The following is a 27,199-nucleotide window of genomic DNA, read 5'->3' on the forward strand; positions in this document are numbered from 1 at the left end:
AAGGAGAAACAGGTATGGTCTGAGAGAAAATATCTGAGAGCTGAGAGGTAACATTTTCCCAAAAGAGTTCAACAGGAGGACATTCCCAGTACATATGCATAAATGTTCCGGTGGCACCGTTTGGACACAAGGTACATCGAGAGTCAGGTCTGAGACCCATTCGATTCAAACGTCTAGGGGTCAAATAAGTCCTGTGAACAAAATTTTGATGAATCTGTTGGTGATCTGGGTTGCGTGATGATAGCCGAACATTTTCCCAGACTGCATCCCAATCAAAATCTACATCCAACTCCGGGACATCCTTTCTCCAAATCGTATCCAGGGGGAGGTATTTATACGAGGTCTTTATACGTGCCATTGATGGCGGTTAGTACACACTTTCTGTGTGTCACACCAAGTCTGGATCACATGTGTGATAAGAGGGCCAAATCGTAATTTGCATTGCTTAATTGTTAAATGTTGGTATACACATACACTCCAATGGTCGCCAAGATACGGCTGCTTGAGCGTCAAACCAAGTGATCAGAGAGAAAGCTTGAAAATAATATTTAAAGTCTGGAAATGCTAAGCCCCCATCGAGTTTACTCTTCTGGGCCGTGGATCTCCAACACTTTGATGACCGTTCGGCGCCGTCTAATATGTTGCTAGAGGACCAAGGTTTGTCAACAAACCGATGTGTCTTTGTAGAGCTATATCTATACTTTATAGTATTGCTATCTGTCCATTCTCATTGTCTCTTGAGTTCATAAACCGTCCCTTCAAAATGGCTTAAAGGGAGAAAAAAATCCATCAATAGGTTGTCATTTTATAGCGCCGTGAATATAAGCTTTATCGCAGATTTCGTCTCATATATTTTCTGGAAAGCTACTTATAGAGCTAAAGGCTACTAACGTTATATTCAACGGCATTTCTGTTGTATATATGCTAATGAAATAACACAAACTGCTTATGATCCGGACTATCCCATAGCATCTATGGATGAAAGGGGTGCGGCAGGGAACGTCGATTAGTATTATTGATTACCAATAGAGTGTCTGTGTAAGTAGCCACATTCACTGATCGAATGCTTGCGTCTCACAACAATGTCAAATCCGGCTGTAATTTAGGTGAATAAGGTCTTACCGTCAGCCCGTGGGATATCCTACAGCATTTCCCCGTTATCGATCGGCATCTGGTAGATCGATATGTCCATTGGTTGATGATAAATCCCCTTATTCCATGGTGAGATCTGCGATTCGAAACGTGATACACGGTGCATGATGTTGCTTTGGGATCAGAGTAATATGATACACCGTTAGGCTTAAAAAAAAATTCATTCACCCACAATGATACTGCAGTGGAGCGATGGCGCCCCTAAGAGGATCTGGCTGGTATTGCATGTTGCCGAGGGTAGATCTGCAGAGTCGATCGGGAATCTTGATCCGGTTATTAATATGGAATAAAACAATAACAACTTGCCACGGCTATATACGTGCCTCTGGTCCACAACGCATGGATTCGAAACACGTATTTATACGTGGCCGGTCCCAATAGTGTTAAGCACGGACGTTTATTGTTCCAAACTCATTTATATGAGGCAGAGTGCAATTTCTGCCAGTAACCAACAGGAGGAGGCAACGGGAGCATAGAGCTGATACAGTTAATTGTGGGTAAAATATTCATTTTAATTATTGACGCACAGGCCTGTAATGCATTTTTTTATTTGGACCATCTGTTGAAGTCATTCGTAATCCTGTCACCCAAGCTGGAGTAATTATACCTTACCATCTGGCTAATAGTGGGGAATATTTCAATCCCGAGACATTTAAAGTGCTCCACCATAAGTATGTTTGCAGGTAGGATGGTAGCCTTCGCAGGCTCATTAAGTGGAAGAAAAGCAGATTTTGGCCAATTGATCTTAAAGCCAGATAGGCTGCCAAATTCCTCTATCACTCTGAGAAGATGAGGTAGAGAGACGGAGGGATTCTGCATAAACAGGAGTACATCATTTGCGTATAAGCTGATATGGTGATGTGTGCCCTGAATTGAAACAGGAGATATAATTTGGGATTGTCTTATGTATTGAGCTAGCGGTTCGAGGGATAAGGCGAAAAGTCCGGGACTAAGAGGACAATCCTGTCTAGAAGAGCGCGAGACAGAGAAGAGTGGCGAGCAGAACTTCACCGTTAAGATCATGGCCGAAGGCCCTGTGTACAGAACTTTGATCATATGAATGAAACCCTCACCCAACCCCATCCTTCTAAGAACTGCCCACAAATAAGACCACTCCAATCTGTCAAAGGCCTTCATTGTGTCCAAGGACATGACCGCTGTAGGGACTGCAACATCCTTGCTGGCATCAATCACATGCAGTACCCGTCTGATGTTGTCAGTAACCAGGCAGCCCCTTATGAAGCCGGTCTGATCAGGGTGAACTAGAGATGTCATATGCTTTTGAAGTCGGGTGGGTGGAACCTTGGCATATAGCTTTAGATCGGCTCCGAGGAGATTTAGGGGCCTGTAGCTGCCATATTCGGTGGGGTCCTTATCTTTCTTGAGTAAAACGGATATAAGCGCCATATTGACATCTCTGGAAAAATTGCCCTCTTCGATTGAGTGTAAAATCATTGAGAGTAACACGGGACCAAGTACATCCCAGAATGCAAGATAGAGTTCCGGTGGAATGCCGTCCCATGCGGGAGCCTTACCCCGTTGCATATCCGCAATCGCCTCTCTAAGCTCAACTAGTGTGATAGGTGCAGCTAACCGCTTAGCACTATCTTCTGAGATCTGTGGTAGGTTGATTTGATTAAGAAAGTCCTCCAGCTTGGTATGATCAGCGACCACCTCTGACTTGTACAGGTTGAAATAAAAAGAGCGAAATGTATCATTAATCTTTTTGGGGTTGGTGGTTACCTCCCCCTGTTGGTTATTAATGGAAGGGATATCCGCAAATTGCTCACTGGCACGTATCTTCATAGCTAGTAGGTGACTAGGCCTGGAGCCGTGAAAGTAGTAGTGCTGTCTTGTTCTGTGCACCTGAAATTCAGATTATCTTCTCTTTTTTCACTACCTTCATTTGAAGCTCCAGTCGACTAGAGTAGCTGTGCTGCAAAGAAGAGATCAATGTGGCATGCAGCTTTTCCAATTCAACCAGCTTGGAGAGACGTCCCTTGCGGAGATTAGATGCAAAGAGAGTTGTTACTTCTGATAAAACCCTTTACCGAATCCCATAGAATTCTGGGGTCCTGCGTTTTTCAGTAGCGTTGAGTTAAAGCGTCATCTAGGGGCGTGGGACATTATTTTACTGAGTGAACCTTTGAGAAGGATACCTTTGTGGTCTGAAAGTGCAATGGGCAATAAGTCAACATCAAAGCTATCAAAGAGACGTGGGGAAGAAAAAACATAATCAATTCTGGAAAAGGTCTTATGTCTTGATGAGAAGAAAGAGTAATCTCTCGCGGATGGGTTGAGCAAACGCCACATATCAATTACCCCCCTGTCCTTAGACCAGGCCTGTAGGGCTGTGGTAGCTTGTTTCTGATCAAAGGTTTCAGTGTGATTGGATCTAACAATCAATGGATCCCAAACTGCATTAAAATCAGCTCCTACTATTAATGAGTAATCAGGTAGTTTCAACATAGCTGTAACTGCCCCCCGGCTTGGTCTTGAAATAAAGATGCGGTTATGTTTCGTACAGATGCTTTTATTTATTTTCTCTTTTTTTTTCTCTTGCATTTCAGCTTAGCAGTACTGTAGCTTTTCTTTGGTACTTTGTACAGGTAGTGACGGTTGCCTCATTTGGTCCGTTTGCACCTCGTTTGCACCTCGTTTGCACCTCGTTTGCACCGTGAAAACTGCATAGGACAGTCAAACACAAACATACAATTAGTTACATATTTCACATTTCAATATTGTTCACATGTCGTTCATTATTATACCAAAGTGTTCAAACAAACAATTGTATTAAAGATATTTAAAGGGTGAACTCGTCTTCCATAGCAAAGGCACTCAGGGAAAAACAATGATATATAATAACGTTACTTGTCCGGCAGCAGGTGCCTTTGATTAGAATCTGCTTCGTGAGTGCACCACTTTATATGTTTATAAATGTTTGGCGGTTACACACATAAATATACAACAACATATCTTCAACAACAGTAATAATAATAATACATTTGAGTGTTCGACATACCTTATTCCGCTTTACCAAGGGTAGTTAATTTAACTGGAGTAAGGTCCTTCCATCATACAATTCGCTGCCTGCTCCGTCGTTATCTGAGTTACTTCCGCCTTGGTCACACAGAAAGCTGTGACCTTTATACTAAAGAAAGACGAGCTCTGCCCCCATGTGGACACTAAATGAAAGTGCACAAGTGGCTCCGAAATATTATTTTCTTAGATAGATAAATAGAGGGAGAAATTGATCATCTAGACCAACGCAAATCAAAGCTTACTGACAGTAAAGATGATAGGCATCTTTACCCTTGGCGGTCAGTTACACTCCCACCAAATCCTGCTATGACGGATAAGCACAAAAACAATTAATTTAGTCATACAGGATTTCCTTTTAGATTTCACATAGCATCAAAATAATATTTTTCAAGCATTTCTATACTAATTACTCTCGAGGAGGAGTACCAATTTCTGGATCGGTCGCTCGAGGACTGAAGGTCTGGTAGAGTGATCTTTTCGCTCCCCAGTCTGTATTTTTACTCGACGTACTAGACCGTCGCTCTCTGGAGTGGCTTCGACGACCCGACATAGTTGCCACTGGCTTCTTGGCAGGTTACTGTCCTTGAGGATGACTATGTTGTTCACCTTGAGGTTACGCCGTGGTACGTGCCACTTCTGGCGTGTAGAAATGTTCAGGAGGTATTCCTTCTTCCAGCGGCTCCAGAATTGTTCGATTAGGTACTGGACTCTGCGCCATCTCTTGGTTGCATACATGTCCTCTTTAACAAATCTCCCAGGGGGTGGAAGAGCGATTTTAGACTTCATCATGACGAGATGGTTTGTGTTAAGGGTTCTAGCGCCATAGGATCGTTGATACCATCTACTGTCAGTGGTCGGCTGTTTACAATAGCTGTAGCTTCATAGAAGAGTGTTCTAAGAGAGGCGTCATCAAGTCTGCCTGGACACAGAGCGATAGTGGCGTTCAGCACATTTCTTACTGTCCGGATTTGACGTTCCCAGACACCACCTGCATGGCTGGCGGATGGAGCGTTGAAGACAAATTCACACTGTTTCTCTGCTAGAAAGATCTCCAGTAAACTGGCGTCACATTGTTTGAGTGCTTCTTTAAACTGGTTTCTAGCTCCCACGAAGTTAGTACCGTGGTCGCAATGAAGTTGCCGGACAGCTCCTCTGAGGCTGATGAAGCATCTCAAGGCGTTAATGAATGAGTCTGTTGATAAGTCTTCAAGCATCTCGATGTGGACAGCTCGTGAAGCTAGGCAAGTTAGTATCAGGCCATACCTTTTGTACTCCTTTCGAGCCTTTTTAATCAGAAAGGGGCCGAAGCAGTCCATGCCACTGTATGAGAAAGGCGGTGAGTCTTCCACACGCTCTTTAGGGAGTTCAGCCATTTGCTGCTCTTGAGTAGGTCGTCGGAGTTTCCTGCATCGTACACAGTTGTGAATCAGCTTGGCTACTAATTTGCTCCCACCAATGACCCAGAATCCATTTGCTCTCAGTTCCATTTGGGTTTGACTTCGGCCTTGGTGACAAACTTGAGCGTGGTGATGAGCCGTAATTAGCTTGGTGATAGGGCTGTCTTTTGGCAAAATTATGGGATGTTTCATTTCTTGACTGAGGGATGAGCGTCTCAATCTTCCACCCACACAGAGAAGTTCTTGATGCAGAATTGGATCAAGGGAATGGAGAGCACTTGAACTTGGGAGAGCATCTCCTTCCTGGCATCTCTTAATTTCCTGAGAGAAGGCTTGCTGCTGGACAAGCTTGATCACTATTTTGGCAGCTCTTTCTCGTTCTTCGACTGTCACCAGTTCGGTGTTGTGTACTTTTCCCGATCCCAGCCTCTTGATTCTTGCGACTACTTTCAGGATCTTTGACCATGAAGAGATCTGATTTAGGCGACTTAGAATGTCTGTACAACTGTTAACTTTGGTTGTGAAAGCTTGGACAGCCTTAACCTCAGGATCGCCTACGAGTAAGTCTGCGAAGGGATTCAGTTTGGGATGTACTTCTTGCTCCCAGAGAAATGTAGGACCTGACATCCAGTTTGTTGAAGGAATGTGAGATGCCTGAAGGCCTCTGGAGGCATGATCTGCCGGGTTCTCTGCCGTTTCGATATAGTGCCATTTACTTGGGTCAGTGTTTTCTCTTATCAGTTGGACTCTGTTCGCGACGAACACATGGAACCTTCTTGCCTCATTATTAATGTAGCCCAGAACTACTTGTGAATCTGTCCAGAAGAATTCTTCATCGATCTTCATCTGCAGTTCTCTTTTCAGCAACACACTTAATTTGGTTGCGACCACTGCCGCTGAGAGCTCTAGTCGTGGGATGTTTGAGACCTTGGTGGGTGCTACTCTTGCTTTGGCCATCACAAGACTGGAGTGTACTGTATTTTTGTCATTTTTGTACCTGAGGTAGGAACAAGCGCCATACCCCATGCTGCTGGCATCGGCAAAGTGATGCAGTTCCGTCTTGATGATGTTGCCGAAGTCATGTGGGTGATAGCATCTAGGGATTGTGAATTCCTTTAAGTTACGTAGCCCGATCTTCCATTCCTCCCACCGTGGCTTTAAGTCATCTGGCAGTGGATCGTCCCATCTTATGCCTCTGCGGCATAGTTCTTGGAGTATGCGTTTCCCGCTTAGGGTGAATGGGGCAACAAACCCGAGTGGGTCATAAAGAGAGGCGACGATGGAGAGGATTCCTCGACGGGTTGAAGGCTGGTCTTTCATGTTGACATTGAAGCTGAAGGTGTCGTTGTCTATAGACCACTGAAGGCCAAGTGCATGCTCAGTTGGGGTCGCTTCCAGCTTAAGTTCGAGAGGGTCAGTGATTGTTGCTCTTTCTGAGGGTTTCACACAGTTGAGGACGTCTTTGTGGTTAGAGTTGAATTTGTGGAGGCACAGGCCTCCTCGTTTGCACAATTTTTGTGCCTCGATGATCAGTTTCTTGGCCTCTTCGACTGATGAAACGCTGGCTAACCCATCATCAACGTAGAAGTTCTTCTCAATGAAGGCTGAGGCTGCTGGGTAGTCTTCTCTATGTTGGTGTGCCATGTACCTTAGACCAAAATTGGCACATCCAGGAGACGAAGCAGCTCCAAAGAGGTGAACTGCCATCCTGTATTCCTGTGGTTCCGTTTCCAAATCACCTTCTCTCCACCACAGGAACTTGAGGTATTTTCGAGAGTCAGGGTGGACGAAGAACTGGTGGAACATTCTTTCCACGTCGCAGATTATGGCCACGTCTTCCTTTCTGAAGCGGCATAGAACTCCTATTAGGGAGTTGATTAAGTCGGGACCGGTCAATAGACAGTCATTTAGGGAAACTGCACAGAATTTAGCTGAGCAGTCAAACACGACCCGTAGCCTGCCAGGCTTTTGAGGGTGGTAAATGCCGTGATGAGGAAGGTACCAAGCGGTCTCTCCATATGAAGTGGTATGGTCAAGTTCTGCGTCACCTTTCTCGATGATGTCTTTCATGAAAGCCTTATAGCGTTCGTGATACTCTTTATCCGTCTTTAGCTTCTTCTTTAGAGACTGGAGGCGGACTGTAGCTAGTCTCTTGTTGTTTGGTAGGGATGGTGGGCTGCTACCCTTGAAAGGTAGAGGCATCTCGTAGTGTCCATCTTCTTTCTGTCTGATGTTCTCGCTGAGGAATTGTATGAAGTGAACATCTTCTTGAGACACGTACTTGTCCTCGTAGTTCCTTTCAGAGAAGTCCGACTCAAGTACTTTAAGGACATCTGTTGTAGACGGGGCTGGTATTTCTTTTACTGACACTCTATGTACAAAGCTCTGGCTCCCTTGTCGGTCCAGATGAGGGTTAGATGAGCCTATTATGCTCCAGCCAAGCTCTGTCCTCTGTGCGAAAGGTTCGTTTTCACAGCCTGTGATGACTTCGAGTGGAGCTAGCGCTGAGGGACAATCACATCCTATTAACATACCCACTTCACAGTCTAGAAGTGTTGGCAACTTGTTTACGAGATGCTTGAGGTGAGGCCACTGTAGCGCTGTTTTACCAGTAGGAATGTAGGATTTGTCTACTGGGATGAAGCTACGAGTGTAGGCTTGTGGCACTCTGATGTTGTTTGCAGAATGGAGTCCTCTGATTTGTAGGCCGCTGACACTCTTGCTGGTTATAACTGTATTTACAGCAGTCATTGTACTGAGTCTCAGCTTCACAGGTTGACTTTCCACACTTAACTCCTTAAGCAGGTCCTCTAAGATAAACGTTGTATCACTCTGTGTGTCGAGTAGTGCATAAGTGAGCACCGTTATCTGTGGCTCTTGAACTGAAGACACAAGGACTGGGACAATGCTTGAGGTCGCAGAAGCACATCGGGTTGTAGTGTGAGACACGACTCTGCGGACTTCTTGGCCCCGGTAGTTTGCAGTAGATGTGCCACTCTGGGTTGTCTCTGGTGCTTGTGACCTCTCTTCATGCAGACACGTTGGATGACGACGGTTGCAGGTGTTGCAGGTATGTCGCCGTTTACAGTCCTTGCTGGAGTGTCCCTTCTTTAGACATCCAAAGCAGAGGTGATTTTGGTAGATGTACGTTCTCTTATCCTCTATAGACCTTGATGCGAAGTTAGTGCATGTAGCAATGCCATGATTCTCATTCTTGCAGATTGGGCAAGGTGGTCTGGCTCTATAGGGTGAATACTGTGTCTCCACGATGTTGCTCTTTATGTGAGTGCTTGTATTCAATGCTCTGGCTCTCTTGGAAAACCTCTCGTCTGAGGCTCTGGAGTTCAACAGTAGTGGGGTAGCGATGGGGTTACAAGCTATTCGTGCCTCTTTGTTCAGAAACTTTGAAAAGTGTGCAAGACTTGGATAGCTTCCAGATTTATCTAGCTCTTCTACGATGATCCTGCTCCATCTTCGCACAATCCACTCAGGTAGTTTCTTGAGCAGTTTGTGGTTCTCTTCACAGTCGTTCAAGATGTCCAGCCCTCGGACATGTGGAATTGCCTCTGTGCATCCCTGTAGGAAGTCTGCAAACTCTCGGAGCGCCAGAGGATCGTTTGTGTTTATCTTAGGCCATCTCATTAGCTTGTCTCTGAACGCCCTTTGTATAATGAAGGGGTTTCCATACCTCTCTTCCAACACTCTCCAGGCACCTTTATATGCTTCCTCGGAGTCTCTGTAAAAGAATCCTTCCACAGACTTACGAGCTTCTCCAGTAAGGTACATTTTCAGATAAAACATCTTATCACTTGTTGGGAGAGGCTTTCGGTGTATCAGGGTCATGAAGGTCATTTTCCAATCAACAAATTTCATAGGGTCACCGTTGAATATTGTTGGTTCTGGTGTAGGTAGGCGATTCATGCTTAATGCACTTGTGATTGCTTCGGCTAGACTGAAGGCCTCTTGGTTTGCCGTCGCGCTGGGAGATGCTTGACGTTGGAATGCTGTAGGATGTAGCGGAGCACTATATTCAGGATTTTGGTGAGCAGTATTTATTTCATGGTCAGTGACTTCTTCTTCTTCGTTGTCTAGATCACTTCCCGAACTGTATGCCCTCACTCGGGCTGCTGCTACCTGGACTTCCTTCTCTGCTTGTAGCTGCTGTAACTTCATCCTCTCCTCCTCCAGCTTACGTCGACTCTGTACCTTCACCTTCTCCATTTCCATCAGCATGGCTGCCTCTTCCCCCTCTAGTTGGAGGAGACTGGTTTGCTGAGCCTGGATCACTTGAATGGCCTTTACCTCTTCCACTTTAGCCGCGAGTTCAGCTTCCCTCCGCCTGTTTGATGCCTTGGAACGTTGAGAGTGAATTGTTTCAGTATTTGTGTGACCATATACAGATCTGTACTCTTCTTTGTTCAGAGCTCTTTTCACCCTCTCCTTCTCAAGTCTTTCATTAAAATCTTCCTCTTTTGTTTCCAGCTGCTTACACACAAGCTCTTGGGTGTCTGTCGTCAGCTGAATACAGGCGTCCATTTTATTTGCGATCTCAGGAGTCGTGGCATGGTTACGTAAAATGGACTCATATAAACTTCTTACTAAGTCACAACTTGCTTGAATGTCTTGTTTTAGTCTTTCAAGTTCTTCTGCTGGACAGAAGGTTCTTAGCTTCCCTCTTGCTTCCTTGGCTATCTTCTTCCACTTCTGATAAGCTTTGTTAAAAGCTTTCTCATTCCTCTTATCCTCCACTTCACGGTTTTCTTTTCCTTTCTCGGTTAGAGTTCTTTGGCAAGCACCCGTTCTGTTCTGTTCCAACTCCAAGAGGTTGCCAGCTTCGTCTTCTTGGGCCGACATTGTGCTTGATCACATACACTCAAAATATCAAATAACTAGATGGTATTTAAGAGTTCCACTTCCTGGGATGGATATCAGACAGCATAATATTAATTAAATATACAGGAGTTGCCACACGTCCGTGGTATTGCTGGGATGGATACCAGACAGCATGAGGGTAATTAAATATACAGAAGTTGCCACACATCCGTGGTATTGCTGGGATGGATACCAGACAGCATAGGGTTAATTAGATATACAGGAGTTGCCACACGTCCGTGGGTTTGCTGGGATGGATACCAGACAGCATAGGGTTAATTTAGATATACAGGAGTTGCCACACGTCCGTGGTTTTGCTGGGATGGATACCAGACAGCATGAGGTTAATTAGATATACATTCTTCCTTCTCTTCATGCATGTATTTTCTTTAGTGTAGGGTCCTCAACATACATGTGTTCTCTTCGGAGTAAGATCTTCAACATACATGTATTTTCTTCAGAGTGAGGTCTTCATTGTACATGCATTTTCTTCAGAGGATGATCTTCATTGTACATGCATTTTCTTCAGAGTGAGGTCTTCAACATACATGCATTTTCTTTGGAGTATGGTCTTCATTGTACATTTATCCACTTCAGAATAAAGTCTTCATAATACATCCATCCTCTTCAGAGTAAGGTCTATTTCACATTTATCCTCTTCAGAATGAGGTTTCATAATACATTTATCCTCTTCAGAGTATGGGTTTTACTCACTGTTTATCATCTTCAGAGTATGGGTTTTACTCACTGTTTATCATCTTCAGAGTATGGGTAAGTCTTCGCTCACCACTGGTCGGTAAGTTTTCACTGTAACTGCCCCCCGGCTTGGTCTTGAAATAAAGATGCGGTTATGTTTCGTACAGATGCTTTTATTTATTTTCTCTTTTTTTTCTCTTGCATTTCAGCTTAGCAGTACTGTAGCTTTTCTTTGGTACTTTGTACAGGTAGTGACGGTTGCCTCATTTGGTCCGTTTGCACCTCGTTTGCACCTCGTTTGCACCTCGTTTGCACCTCGTTTGCACCGTGAAAACTGCATAGGACAGTCAAACACAAACATACAATTAGTTACATATTTCACATTTCAATATTGTTCACATGTCGTTCATTATTATACCAAAGTGTTCAAACAAACAATTGTATTAAAGATATTTAAAGGGTGAACTCGTCTTCCATAGCAAAGGCACTCAGGGAAAAACAATGATATATAATAACGTTACTTGTCCGGCAGCAGGTGCCTTTGATTAGAATCTGCTTCGTGAGTGCACCACTTTATATGTTTATAAATGTTTGGCGGTTACACACATAAATATACAACAACATATCTTCAACAACAGTAATAATAATAATACATTTGAGTGTTCGACATACCTTATTCCGCTTTACCAAGGGTAGTTAATTTAACTGGAGTAAGGTCCTTCCATCATACAATTCGCTGCCTGCTCCGTCGTTATCTGAGTTACTTCCGCCTTGGTCACACAGAAAGCTGTGACCTTTATACTAAAGAAAGACGAGCTCTGCCCCCATGTGGACACTAAATGAAAGTGCACAAGTGGCTCCGAAATATTATTTTCTTAGATAGATAAATAGAGGGCTCAGTATTCTGAGCCTATACAGAGAAATTGATCATCTAGACCAACGCAAATCAAAGCTTACTGACAGTAAAGATGATAGGCATCTTTACCCTTGGCGGTCAGTTACAATAGCTAAAGTGAGTACAGCATAAAAGTTAGCTTCATACAAATTAGGGGTGTATGCAGAGATCAGCGCAATTTTCCGGTTAGAGCATTCTATTTTAGCAATAGTAATTCGACCATCTGCATCAGACCACACATCTAACAGTTTAATATTCAAATTTCGCTTTGCTATTATGGCTGCCCCTCGGGCCTTGGTGCTAAAAAAAAATGAACTTATGTTACGGTAAAATCTATTTGCCAGTCTTGCGTTATCCACCAATAAAAGGTGCGTTTCACTCAGTAAAGCAAGGTCCACTTCCTTCCTTTTTAGCCACGTTAGTACACTTGTGCGTTTATGCGGTATATTGAGACCCCCTGTATTCCAGATCAAGATATTCAAATTAGGCTAAAAGTCTAAAAAGGCTGCAGTATGACTGAATGTAATTCGTTTGGAGTAGAGCACTATAACAGATACATATCCACTTGTTAAGGTCCTATTGAGTTCCGAGTGTAAGCATGAAAACAAAAATTAAATAGAGCGAGTCGACTGGAAAGAAAAACAAAAAACAACAGAATCCCCCATTCCCTCCCCCCTCCCCCCATCAGAATACTTGTCCGATATCGATCAAACATCAGTCGGTCACTTTGACCGAGCATAGCAACCACAACAACATTATGTAACTTAACCATACCAAAAACTTGTAAGGTATATTGTAACAATTTAGAAAAAGGAACCCACTTCGCTCAACAGAGAGAAGAAATCGATGCAAAGTTCAATGCGGAGTTCAAAGTGCAGACGATAAAAACGGGTGCATTAAAACACAGCTTGTCTGAGTTAAACTTGAAAAAAGGCAACATGCATATCCGTCATTGAGATAATACAGCGGAGACCAACCTTGAGCGTTATCGTTCAGCTGGAGCAAAAAGTCATGGTAGGCGCCTAGTAACGGTAGTTTTAGCTAGGAAAGTTTGATAACCAGCACGCCTTGAGCTTAGCTTAATCAGGCTCAGGTCCTGTTATACCCTGATTCACGTAGACAGCTCCGCCAAGAAAGGACCATCCCCCTCGACCGGCAGATACGTTAAAACATAGTTAGTTTGAGTGGAACTTGTGAAACACAGTTCGTCTAAGTGAAATTTGAAAAAAGACAATATGCATAACAATCTATGCGAAGTCCAATGCGGTGTTCAATGTTCAGACAATAAAAAAGCAAATATGTTCAAAAACACAGGTTGTCTGAATTATACTTGAAAATAGTCAGTATGCATACCCGTTGCTGGAATAATACAGCGTAGATAAACCTTGAGTGTTACCGTTCTGTTGGTCCGAAAAGCTGCGGTAGGCGAGTGGTAGCGATAGTGTTAGCTTGGATAGCCGGAAAATAAGCACAGCTCGTACTTAGCATACCAAGGCCCCGAGGCCTGTTATTCCCTGATGCCCGTAGCCTGCTCCACCAGGGCCGGCTCGCCACCCTCGGCCGGGGGGGCCATCGTGCAGCGTCGAAGGAAACTCTCTGCCTCGGACAGCGACGTGAACAAGCGGTTGCAGGAAATAACTCCGCGGCCCATCTTGACTTTCAAAGTTGCAGGGTATAGTAGGTAAACCTCGATGCCCTTCTCACAAGCTAATCCCATAGCCTTAGAGAAGGCCCTGCGACGCCTGGCGGTGTAACCGCTGAAACCCGCGGCGAATCTAAGTGTATGATTACCCACATTGGAGGGTGTTTCCTGGCCTCTTGGAGAATAGTCTGGCGTGTAGTGAACCGCAGGCAGCAGAATATAAAGGTGCATGGACGTTCGCCCTTCTCCGGGGGACCGTTCCTGTAGATTCTATGCGCCCGCTCAATCTCCGGTAGAATGATGGTCGGAAACCACTGGGGGATCATCCTTTCAAGGTACTGAATCGGCGCATCGTCCTCAATGTTTTCGGGCAAGCCGTATATTCTGATGTTACACCATCTATTCCGGTCCTCTAGGTCAGCCATCTTATGATCATAAACAAGCAACTTGTCTTCTATCGCCGAGATTTCGGTGGAGTTGGTCTCAGCGATAGCAGTCACTGTGGCCATCTCCTCTTCCACTCCAGTGAGCCGCGTGGTCGCGCTAGCTACATCCTCCTGGAGCGAGTCCAGTCTACTAGTTAGCTTCAGCATGCTAGCTTCAAGTTCAGCACGGAACAGAGTCCTAATAAAATCTCTGTCCACCGCATTTAACGTTCCAATCTTATTCGGTATTTGTTTAATAATAATAATAATAATAATGCATTTTATTTATAAGGCGCCTTTCAAGGCACTCAAGGTTGCCGTACAACAATTTAAAAACAGTTAATTTACAATCACAATCCATTAAAAATTTAATTAAATCAGACAAAAAATTTAATCAGACATACACCTGCCTAAGCAGGTGGGTTTTGAGGTGGGTTTTAAATGGGATGATGGAGTCAATGTTCCTGATGTCGGGGGGGAGGGAGTTCCAGAGGCGGGGGGCAGAGCAGCTGAAGGCTCTTGACTAGTCATAACTACGATGTATAATGTGAGCGTATGGCGTAAAATTAACGTTGTTATCAATATTAATGTGAAGTGGTCACGGAGCTCCAAAAAGTCAACCAGCCATCTGATCCTGAGCGGAACCGGAAGCCTCCATTATATATATATATATATATATATATATATATATATATATATATATATATATATATATTGTAACTATATTTATTGTAAGGCAAATATAACAGAGGGAATACATACCCTCATCTGCAGCTTGACCTATTTACACTGCATATACTTGCCCATATGCGCATACTCAGAGTTAATTTTATTGTTATATTGTTTACACTGCCTATTTTTTATTATATTTCTATTTTTACTTCTCCACTGTACTATAATTGTATGACCTGTATCATGTCTTCTACTATCACATGTACCCCCCCCCCCCCACCCTTCCCCCATGCTGCTATGATGCCTGAATTTCCCCAAAGGGATCAATATAATCAAGGAATATCTTATCTTATATTACCATTGGTACAGGAGTTTTACCATGGTCGATTATATAGTATATACAATTGCTGTCAAACTACAGTAGTCTCCAGTTCCTAACGCATCTTCTAGTGTAGAAACATGGTGCCTCATGGTGATTTACAACTGAAACAGCTGCCCTGTCGTAATTAGCATTACGTATAGCTGGTTAAGGACTGGGGTGAGTTCTGGAGTTAAAAAGGCACTACAGTAGTGGCATCGAGGTGTACGTTAGGAACTGGAGACCACTGTACCGTGATTTTTGTTGTACAGGAGTTTTCAGTCGGGCACCTGCATCGTGTGGTTTATAATAGAGCGGTTGATAGTTCTGCCTTGTTTTTTCTCCCGCTGTGAGACTTGGAATGATCTCCTATTCCCCCGTATTTACATATTAACATATGTACATATTAAATTGATTTTGAGTGACTCGCCTGATGAAACACGATAGCCTTTTAAATCAAGCCGAACCTCCCTGATAAAAGTGTGACGCCTCATCCACCGGAGGACCGAAATGGGATTCCCTTCCCGCCATTTTGGCTCCCCAATTCAGGGGATCTTCATTGGGAGATTCACAGCGGCACGTCAAACAGGAGCGGACGTCCTGTGTCAGAGCTTTCCTTTTCCTGTCAGTCTCTAGAACTAGAGCGATGGTCCGTATTAACACGGCGGCCATTTTGCTCTTATGTCATGCTCAGGTTGGGCTTCTTTTCCACCCGGTTCCCTTTTAGAGGAGAGGGCTTCATGTATAATTGCATACGCTTCTCAGTGAATCGCCAATGTCACGCTCAGGTCAGTGGCGTAGGGCAGGCCCCTGCACCCCCTGCGGTGCTGGGGAGCCCCGGAGTTTAGGGGGCCCCGCCCCCACTGTAGGCTATCATCTTAGATTTCGTACTAACGCAGGAACAGGGCGCAGAGGGCGGGGCCCCGCCCTCCCTGCTATGTTGCTAAGCACCCCATCCCTGTCATGTGTACGCTGTAGAATTATTTGCTCACCTGCAATATGGCTAGCCGGCTGATAACTAATTGTAGACACCTGAATATGTCTATTATTCAGTGTGTCTAACGGTAATCTTTTGCATTCCCTGTGTTCACGTGGACGTTGTAACCAGTTGTCCGCTCTTGATCATACCTGCCAGGACATGGATAATTAACGTGCGGTTCTCTTTGATCACCCCTCCCTGAATATTGACTATTAACTTGCTGCCCTTTGATTCAGGGGCGAGGAAGGAGGAGTTCAACGTGAAGTGCAACACAGAGGAAGACTCTCTTGGACGTTCTACTCAGAGGAGAGAGGACGTCTATCCCAGGAGCAACAGAGGAGCGAGCGTGCGAGGAATAGACCCAGCTACAAAACGGGTTATTCCAGAAATACATGCGGTAGTTGAGCGTTTGATTAATGCGCCGGATAAAGGAATAGACTCAGCTACAAAACGGGTTATTCCAGAAATATCTGCGGTAGCTTAGCGTTTGGTTCGTGTGCCAGAGACACTGTGAAGGCTTCACCCGGCGAGCAGAGCCGAAGACCAGGTGATAGGCATTGGCCACCTTGCGTTAGCTGTGTATATAGGCGTCATAGTAGGAGGGTTCAATACGACCCACAGTTTAGCTGTGTTTAGGCGAGCACCACAGTTTAGCACACGCGACAGCTCCCCTCTTCAGCCCAGCAGAGGACGCCACTACACTGCACGCTTCTCCAGCCTCTTCAAGCCGTTGCCAGCAGCACCTGCCCAAGCGGCCACTCCGCCCCGCTGGCTGTTATCGCGGGATCTCCGTCGGCCATCTTAGCATCCGGACTAGCGGTGCTGAGTTTGGGCCCACCATCTAGGATAAGTAGCGGCGCTCTGAGTGTTGAAACGTGTTCGGTAGACAGTACACTGTGGGGAGCAAGCTCTATAAGAGTGAAGATAAACAGTGCTTTGAATGCACACTGGAGAGCAGTGTAAAGAGGGCGCCCCAACCATTTCAAGCCGGCTCTAGATAGGAGTTTATTTGCTAAATGTGGGCCCACTGTTAATTTCTTTTGAGTGTAATAATATGTGTGTTCCTTTATAAAATAAATTTTGACATTTTGGAGTTGAATGTCAATGTCAAATCCATTCTGCTAGATGGCACTGAAACCTGAAAACCACCACTAACATCAACAATAAACTGCAGACCTTCATCAACCGTTGTCTGAGACGTATCCTCAGGATCTTCTGGCCAAACACTATCACCAACATCAAGCTGTGGGAATGCACCAAACAAGAATCAGTGGAGGTCCAGCTGACCAGGAGAAAATGGAGCTGGATTGGGCACACACTTCGAAGACACAAAACCGCAATAACCAAACAGGCATTAACCTGGAATCCACAAGGCAAGCGAGGCAGAGGAAGACCCAAAAACACCTGGGCCCTCATGCATCAACGTGTTCTACGCACAGATCTGTGCGTAACCCGTGCGTACGATCATTTCTAAGCAAAGAGTGGGATTCATCAATTTCGATTTGAACTTGACTTCGTGCGTACATCTACGCACATTTCAGACCTGGCGTACCTAGCTCCCAGTGGTAGAATATCGTTACTACGCATAAGCACTCCTCAGTCCTGCATTAGTTCCAAGGCGGAAATAAAGTCACTGGCGCGTGTTCTGTATGACCCCCGTGATTCATCATAGTTCATTGTGAAACAGCGATATTAGTGTAATTATGGTCAAAACCCTATAAATAGCATTTGGAATAATAGATCTTTCTCTCAGAATGAATGCAGCATGTCATATATGTTACGATGAATTGAAAATGGGGGACCCTGATGTAAACAAGACGAAAGTCTTTCTCTGGTCTGCATCCCCTTAACAATTGTGTGTATTGAGCCGTACTGTATTGTACCCATTTTGCAATCTGTTAATAAAGTTCTCATTCATTCATTCATTCATGGTTTATATAGCGTTATCGGAATATACGGGGTGTAGGCTACTGACTGACTGCGCTCCGCGTAGCTTGATTGATTGATTGATTGAAAAGTTTATTAACAGATTGCAGAATGGGTACAGTACAGTACAGCTCAGTACATACAATTGTTAATTGGGGATGCAGACCAACTTTCGTCCTGTTTACATCAGGGTCCCCCATTTTCAATTCATCATAAATCATAAAGCTCAACTCGTTATTATTTTGCGCACAGACCGCCGAAACACGGGAACGTTTTGATTATATTTAAAAGGCTTTACGTTAAACGAAACAAGTGGAATTTCGAAGCTGTAAGCAGAATAAGTCATATGAATATAGTGTTCTTCCCCCTTTTTACTGTATAAGAAAGAATAGAAAACGCATTGCAATGACACCATGCAGATAGTGGACAGACTATATGATGGAATTCAAGTTCATGTATTGAAAGGCAGGATACATCATACATGCAGTGAGATTCATTGTTCTTGTATATGCTCTCGTATTATATTGTTTATATAGGCTACCCAATACTGACATCAAAATAGATTGTAGTAGTATGCCTCTAGAAATCATGCAGCAGGTAGAAAATTGACGGGAGATCCATCGCGATTTGGAATAGAATTGAGGAGAACTTTAATCCGTGGGTATTAATCAAACAACACAGGAAAAGGCAGTCATATTCCAGCGCGGTCTTTATTAGCCGACAACAAAATAGATGCCTCTAAAAATCATATAGCCAATCGAACACAACTAATAAAGGCATTCATATTGTACAGCACGGTTATAATGACACACAACACAACCAACGCCAAACAGTGGTCAACGAACGGTCTTTATTAGTATTTTGAGCTGTCCAGGCAGAATTGCAGCAATGGTCTTAGGGAGCCGTTGATATCTGACATCACCGTTTACAAATCCGCCTTTTATTTATCCACCTCCGTTACGAGGACCTCCACCTCGGTGTCTGTGTAGTTTCTCTTTTTCGTTCGCTTTGCCATCCTCCAACATTCCACGCACAGGGATTCCCTCATGGTATTTGAAGGGGAGGGCCTGACCATATTTGGTTGGTCGGGGCGGTTTTGGTATGAAAATACGTGAAAGCGTGCACGAGCTGCGGCGCAGGGCCAAGGTGGGATTCATCATGACAGGTGTGCGTAGAGCCTGCTTACGCACGTGTGATGAATGCCGACTTCCCTGTGCGTGCGCTAGTTCTAAATTCCGTGCTTACGTGTGGAAGTAGGTCAAGGTCAAAGTCCACGTTGATGAATGAGGGCCCTGGAGAAGAGACACTGAGCAGGAACTCAAGACAAGGGGACTGACGTGGAAACAGCTGGAGAGGATGGCGCAAGACAGACGGGGGTGGAAACTTTTCATCTATGGCCTATGTTCCGAAAGGAATAAAAGGCTTAAGTAAAGTAAGTTTATAAAATTCCCATTCAGTAACCCCTTTTATCCCTTCCCTTTCTCCCCCCTCTCTCCCCACCTATAGAGTAGTCGTGGAACAGTATATATAAACCCTTAAAGGGAAGGTCTTGTTACTGTGTCTAGCCTAGGGTGGGAAGAGCTTTGCTCATGGTTGTGTAAGCGGGAAGAGCTTTGCTCATGGTTGTGTAAGCGGGAAGAGTTTTGCTCATGGTTATGTAAGCGGGAATAGCTTTGCTCATGGTGCCTTTGGATAACAATATAATGGTTGTAGTTGTGTTGAGAACCAGATAAATGCTTCACTAAACAAATACTGAATGGGAGCACTGTGTGTGTGTGTCTGTTACTGAGTCTCTTGTCTTAACCATTTTCTAGCCGGGTAATACTCATCATTATTTAACCCTTCCCCACCCCTGTCTCTAGTTCATGGTTAAAGGTCTCTACAGGTCATTAAGGAAGGGTACTGCTTTGGGGAGCGAAAACGTTATCCATCTTACTGCCATCAGGTGTGGGAGGGCTCAGGAAATATTGGGGAAGTGGTGGTGTGTGGGGAGCTACTGCTGATCGCCCTGGAGGGCCAGAAGGACCAGAGTACCATCCCTAGGTCAGTGAATCCTAGGCCCCATCCGCTCCTGCTGCTCGACCTCCATTTCGACATTCCTGGCCTACAGCCGGGGATCCAGCTAGACTCAGCTCTGCAGCATCCCGCTACCAGGTGGCCGTGTACAACCACTCCCATAAAGCAGGGTTAATCCACCCTGCTACATAATGTTCATTGGCAGGCAGGGCAGTGTTCAAAACAAAGCGGGAAGCACCGGTAAAAATGAAGCGCAAATACCCGAGCGGTGCTCAGAAAAACAAGATGAGAGCGAAAGCCGAACAGGAGACGGCAAAGCTACCAAAAATAACATCATTGTTCCAGCAGGCAGCAGATCGTTACTGAAGATGCATCGGTAGTAAGCTCCCCAACCAGCCCAGCCACCGCTAGCAACCCCCCGGTCAGCTCCGAGTCCAGGCAGACAGCAAACAGACATCCCTGTCAGGACACCATCCACGCTACAGCCAGGGGCGGACCTATCACATTTGGCGCCCTATGCGAGATTCACCACTGCTCGGCACAGTTTTGGCGCACCCCTCTATATCTGCAACCATTATTTTTACATAAAAAAATTTCTAACATAAGGGAAAATTAGCCAAATATCTAAAACGGTCGGTCGGTCTGAGCCTCCCCCCCCAAAAAATCAAAACATTGCCGCGCTACCAACCGGTTAACCCTTTTCACTGCGACAATACACCGAAGGTTAACCCTTTCACGACCGTCGGTTGTGTGATAGTAAAGGGTTAACCCTCCGTCGTGTGGCAGTGAAAGGGTTAACAGTTATACAGTAAAGTACTGCACCTTTATTTTTTACAAGCAAGAACAAGAGCTAAGAATAAATGTAAAATGCACACTAAAGAATTAAAACAAATAAACAACTTAGCTAACACATAATAATAATAATAATAATAATAATAATAATAATAATAATAATAATAATAATAATAATAATAATAATAATAATAATAATAATAATAATAATAATAATAATAATAATAATAATAATAATAATAATAATAATAATAATAATAATAATAATAATAATAATAATAATAATAATAATAATAATAATAATAATAATAATAATAAACAATAAAATAACGTGCACATTTGCTTTAAAAGAAAATTATGTATTTATGTAAGATTGCCCTCCATGGTTTAAGGTGTGTACAAGTGCCTCTGCTTGCTTCATCAGCTCTCGGTGTGGCAGGTCTTGGAAGTTGTACAAAATTGCATACCTTTCACCTTGGCACGTTTCTCGTCTTCTTCTTTTCTTCTCTTTTTAAACTGGATGGCCGGATGGCTTTTGCCTCTTCATAGTTCTCTAACGTTAGTCTTTCTTACCTCAACGCTCAATTCTATAAACACTTGACCGATACCCATCAATGCACAGCGCTCTAGCATGTTCTGACTGTGAACACCTAAAGCTGAGGCTCAGACCGGCCGACCGTTTTTGATTTTTGGCTCATTTTCCCTTATGTTAGGATTTCTTTTATGTAAAAATAATGGTTGCAGATATAGAGGGCGGCGCCAAAACTGAGGGCCCCTGGCTACAGCCGCCCAGACAGGTTAGAATAATAGAACGTTTTATTCACCATAACCAGTACGAGTAGGCTACAGGTTACATTGGAATTGGAATCTAATCCGTAAATTTTTTAGTACGGTTTAAATTGTGCGCAGCATAACGCGCCATAAATTCTATGGTAGATAAGAAATTACCGAACAGCCAGCACAAAATTATGTTGTGTTATGTTGTGTTTCTCCCCCTATGTAAAGCGGCCGTGGGTCTTTTGAAAGGCGCTATATAAAATGAAGCTATTATTATTATTATTATTATTAACGTTTCTAGTATTGAGAGCCGACACGTGCGCAGTCTAGATTTAAAGAGTGTTGGACTTTGCGCAGAAGAATGCCAGGAGACGTGCTCGTATAAAATAATAGGCCTACTACAATAGAAAGCAGCTCCTGACTGCATCCTCTACTATGTAGCCTATAGGATGTGTTTTGTTTGTTTTTTTGTAGGCTACTTTTCTTTTATACAAAATTATGTATAACAATACTGTTGTGAAGGATCAGATTAAACCGAATATATATATTTATTTATGGATATATATTTAATAGTATTTGTATATCGTTTGATATCCCTTGTATATTCCTTGTACATATACACTGAATATCCCTTTAGTCTACTAACAGCCCATAATAGTTTCATTCTCTCATTGGACAAGAACCTGGCGCCAGCAGCCAAGCCCCTTGGTTCAAGTTCAATCGTGCCGACGAACATGTCGTTACTAGCCCGGTTCCGCGTAGGAATACGTCTGGCGAAATACGAATGGTACTATTTGTTCACAGCGCATATATATATGGCGCAAGTAAAGTAGAACTTTCTTTTAGTCCCTTAGCCCTTAGTTCTTTACCCTCCAACCTAGTGGCAAGACGTTAAGCCTCACCCACGATACACGTGTGGTGCAGTATGGTCAACTTGGCCTCAGAATGGCATTGAGACATCGTGCGGATTAATAGTTGAATTGTCATAGTTTGGCACTATACCGTAGAGTGGGACGTATTTCTATTAAGTTAATAATAGTCTATTATGTATGGTGCATCGTTTGGTTAGAGTTATAAAGTGAGCAGTACCCCCATCGTTTCCTCGTGTTATCTAGAGTCTTAACCAGGCTGGGCAGACCACGTGTGGTGCCTTCATCCGAGGAGTTCTGGGCTAGGACGAGTGGACCTGCACATTGGATTACCTTACCCGGATGACGGCGAGCCCTACACGGCTTGGATTATCTACTTGCTTTGGGTGCTTTGATTATGCCATGGATAACAGCCAACACTGGTGAGTGTTGGAACTACCCCCCGAGAGGAGTCCAGGTGAGACGGCGCTCTACCCCGAGTGAGGTCGCCTCACGTCTCTTCGTTGTGGACCGGCAGCTACCGTCTACAAGAGGGCCCAACGGTATTCATCTGTGGACCAAGGTTCTGTGGGCACCGTGTTCAGCACTCTGAATTCTCCCAAGAAATCGTTGGCCAGATGGGATATCGCCAGCGGCTCTCCTAACCCCCCCCCCCCCTACTGACTTACAACCAGCGGGACCCCCTTTAGTGTATCCAGCTATAATCATTAAGTACCATCGCTATAGTTCCCTAAAGAACCAGGTTGTAAACTTGCTTCCTGCGTAACCAGAGATTGGACATTCAATGTTGATTTGCCTACGAATACTCATTTGCCTTACAAGTGCATTCAAATCATAAATGTCATTAAGTGAACGTTGTATATACCCTTTGCTATATATTAAATATTCGACTTATACATTTGTGTGGACTTGGTTTCATGGTGGGAAAGTGTTCATCATATCTATATCATGTACTGTGTGGCCAGTAGTTAAAGTACATAAAGCGGTAGTGGTTTAATGATACCATACTTATCAATACAGTCAGGGAATTGTACCCCTCAGTTACAATTGGTCCTTCGAGCCGGAGGGTAACTAGTGTAATATTAATATAGTGTTATTAATATTAAAATGGCCTATGATGAACACTCCACGAAACGGTCCTCCTAACGTAGAACGCCCGCGGCGCAGACGACAGACACCTCAGTACTTAGAGGATTACGCTGTCAGTCAACTACCTAGCCTTCTACAGACGGTAAACGCGGTAAAAGTAGAAAGTAAAATTATGTCTGACCTTAACGACCAGGTTACCCCGACCACAGAGGCCCTAGTGGGTTCTAATGTAACTGACCAAGCTCACGGTGGGGACCAGGAGGGAGCTGACATGCCTTTACCCCCCGCCAATACCGAAGAAGTAGTCCCCGACCAGCCCCGGGAGGAAGACAACCCTACAGAGAGAGAACTCTGCACGGAACAAGATGAGGAGAGCGCCGAGGAGATAGAGCTCCAGGACTCCCCAACGAGTACAGCCAGGAGCGGCTCACCTCTACAACCGTCTTCCCCCAGCGAAGCGGAGAGGATGCTATCACAGGCGTTCCTCGTCAGCCTGACAGCCTCTACCGAACGCGATCGACTCCAGGGTGAACGCGATCGACTTCAGGGTGAACGCGATCGACTCCAGACACAGCAACGGAGCGAAGAAGAGCGCATACGCCTGGAGATGAGACGCCTTCAGACGGAAGAGAATATGGCAAGAGACCGAGCAGACACCCAGCGTGCCGCTGCCGGTGCCCAAAGAGAAGCAGAGCGCGACCTCGCTCTCATCCAGCGCGAAACCGAGCGCGACAGACTACAAGCCGAGCGCGACAAGCTACAAGCGCAACTAATGGAGCAGCTGATCCTCAAGGCAACACCCTCTCCCTCCGCCAGGGGTTCAAGGAACTCGTCGAGACAACAGTCAAGGGTAGCGTCTCCTAACCGAGCAAGCGACCCTGAACTTGACCAACAGACCAAGCCTATACCCCCCGCAGACCCCCTTCCCCGACCGGTCCAAGCGAGACCCAGCTACAAGGAAGGAGCAGCATACACTGCGGAGAAGCTAAATAAACGACTACAGGATCTAGAGGACCTGATAGAAGAAGAAGAGGGAGAGGAGGAGAACCAAGCCCGACGACAGCACAGTACTCCACCGGACCAGGAGGTCCAGTACAGCCCAGGCTATACCCCCGCGGCGCTGCGCTACAGACCCCCGACTCTATTCACGGGTGAGCACGACGCACGACCAGCCCCGAGGAATAGCACCTGGACCAGCGGGCCATGGTACCCTGCCGGTACCAGCCCACAGAGAGGCGCAAGAGGAGACTCGCCTAGGAGGCCTCTCCCCAAACGCTCGCCGATGTATCAGCCATCCACGGCGTCATACATTGCCACACCGACCATCCCAGACTTCACCCATGAGAATCGGGCACAGTACACGTAGCTCCGAATGTGCTTAGAGACAATGATGGTGGATGTCGTTGATGAACGTCACAAGTATGCAATATTACTGAAGCACCTGAAAGTACCCCGAGCGCACAATATAGCGCTAGCCTATGCCACCTCTACGACCCCATACACCGCGGCTCTAGCAGCGCTGGACCAGAGATATGGACGTATATGGGATTACGTAATCCAAGAGATAAGGCATATTGACCGCCTACCCCCAGCAACAGACAATCGCTCATTAGACGACCTGTCTATAAAAGTGCAGTCCCTGGTAGGGATGCTGGGAGCGCAACGAGAAAAGGGTATGCACGAGCTATACGCCAACTCTAACGTCGAGAGGATTTTAGAGAAGCTGCCACCCGCCAGAGAAGAGCGCTTTAGGCGGCAGAGAGACCACCGTGATCCTAACGGTCCCGAACCATCCCTCCTCGATCTAGCCGACTTCCTGGCGAGAGAAGTCAGCAGCTTACGACTGGATACATTCGTGCGGAGCACACCAAGCTCCAGAGAGGGACCCAGGAGAATAAACGATGGAAGAAGATCGGTGACTGTCATGCACCAATCAGAATCAGTACCGAGCAGTAAGAACCACAGTACCCCCTCGAGAAAAGAGAAGTGGAAGATGGTGTGCCCGTACTGCGAGAAGGAACACTGGCTGTCACAATGTGACCTGTTCACAAAGATGAATGCAGAAGAAGTGAGTCAATGGATAAAGTCCAACAGGCGCTGTTACCGATGTGCGCGCAGTCACATGGCAGCCGAGTGCCGCCTAAAGAAGAGGTGCAGTCGGTGTGACGGAGCCCACCTAGATGTCCTACACGACAGTAACAGAAGAAAGCCTGCACCTGCACCATCGAGCAGCACAAAGGCAAGTGTTATGTACATTGACCCCGCCAGCAGCAGCGGCGCCCAAGTGCTCTTAAAGGTAGTCCGTGTAACATTGAGCTACCAAGATAAAGTCATGGACACTTACGCCGTCCTTGATGACGGGTCAGAGAAGACCCTTCTGCTCGCGTCCGCTGCGGCCCAGCTGGGACTGCGGGGGAGCGAGAACCAAATGACAATTCGGACAATAAGAAGAGATTTAAAGACGATAAAAGGCGAGAATGTCTCCTTCACTATCGCAGCAAGCGGGCAGCCAGATAGACGGTATAGGATTACAAATGCTTTCACCAGCCAAGAAATAGGACTATCACAGTACACCTACCCCATCGCCAAGCTGATGGATAAATATGTGCACCTGCGTCAACTACCTATCCCGCTCATAGACGGCGCCAACCCGACCCTGCTGATAGGCTCCGACCATGCAGACCTCATAGTCCCGATAGACCGGGTCCATACAGGACCCAGAGGCTGTCCTGCAGCAGTCGAGACCCGCCTAGGATGGACACTACAAGGCCCCCTCGCTAAATCTCTCAACCGAACAGCAGCCACTAGCTGCCTCCACTCCAGAGTGACAGAAGAAGACACCACTCTCCTGCAGCATGTCGAGAGGCTATGGACACTAGAGACAATGCCCTTTAAGAACGAAAAGAAAGACATTCGTTCTAAAGAAGACATTTACGCCATAAACCTCCTCGAGCAAGGGACAAAGAGAGTCACAGTCGGCGGAGTGATGAGATACGCAACTCCACTCCTGAGGCGAGAGGGAATGCCCACCTTTCACGCAAAGAAAGACGCTACGGAGCGGTATCTATTGAACACAGAGCGGCGCCTAGCCAAAGACCCCGCTCAAGAGAGTGTGTACCGCGCTGAGATTGAGAAGCTAATCACAGCGGGACACGTGACAAAGATTGACATTAAAGAGGCCGATCAGACGACCGAATCATGGTACGTGCCGCACCACAAGGTCCACCACAACGGCAAGGATCGCATTGTGTTTAACTGCAGCTACCAGATCGGATCCCAAAATCTGAATAAAGAGCTCTTGCCCGGCCCCACACTCGGCCCCTCTCTACTAGGCGTGCTACTACGCTTCCGCCAGGACAAGGTGGCTATCAGCGGGGATATCAAAGGGATGTTCCTGCAGGTGAGACTAGTGGAGGAGGACAAGCCCCTGCTGCAGTTCCTATGGAGAGAGAGGATCGGAGATGAGCACCCAGCCATCTACCAATGGGAAGTCCTCCCCTTCGGAACCACATGCAGCCCGTGCTGTGCTACATTTGCACTACAGAAACACGTCGCAGAGGACCCAGCAGCAGATGAAGAGGTCCGACACAGTGTGAAGAA

Source organism: Notolepis coatsorum (genome assembly GCF_963971535.1).
Source record: "Notolepis coatsorum genome assembly, chromosome: 2".
Lineage (NCBI taxonomy): Eukaryota > Metazoa > Chordata > Actinopteri > Aulopiformes > Paralepididae > Notolepis > Notolepis coatsorum.